The sequence below is a fragment of the Microtus ochrogaster genome, chromosome 19 (genome assembly GCF_000317375.1).
Source record: "Microtus ochrogaster isolate Prairie Vole_2 chromosome 19, MicOch1.0, whole genome shotgun sequence".
NCBI lineage: Eukaryota > Metazoa > Chordata > Mammalia > Rodentia > Cricetidae > Microtus > Microtus ochrogaster.
The window spans coordinates 8,699,016-8,699,620 of NC_022021.1; positions in this window are offsets into that span (position 1 = coordinate 8,699,016).

Below are 605 nucleotides of genomic sequence, written 5' to 3' on the forward strand. Positions count from 1 at the left end.
CAGCTTGTGGATCAGACAGTGACGGTGACAGCTCGTGGATCAGACAGTGACGGCACAGCTCGTGGATCAGACAGTGCTGTGCTGTAGATGAGCCAGGGTGTGATGGGAGCATCACCGCAGTAGAGTAGGAACACTAATCAGAGACCCATTAGCTTCTTTGTCTGATTTGATGAATACATGCATATTTAATACCCGTATTCCACAAGCCCTGCCACGGCCATTGTGCAGTATAATGGAACGACTGGTGGTTTGTGAGTTTCATTTGAAATTTTACCTGATTGAAGCCATTTGTAACTAAAGGAAGCAGCTGTGATTAGTTACTGATGCCTCCAAAGCTAAATATTTACAAATAAGAAAAGAAACATTTTCTCTGTTTTCATGTCTGCACAGCTTAGCAGTTCAAGTCTTAATGGGAGCTGTCCTTTTCTTTTCGGTGAGGGAAGGACTGAGTGACAAACAGGGCTGGGCTCCCAGAGCTTCCGGAGAGGAGTGTGCTTGGTATGAAGGGCAAGCCAAGCTGAACCCTGCCAGAGCGGGTGGTAGGAGGGGGTGATAGTGAGCTGAGCGCTGCTGCGGGGGAGGGGCAGTGAGTGCTGCTGCGGGGG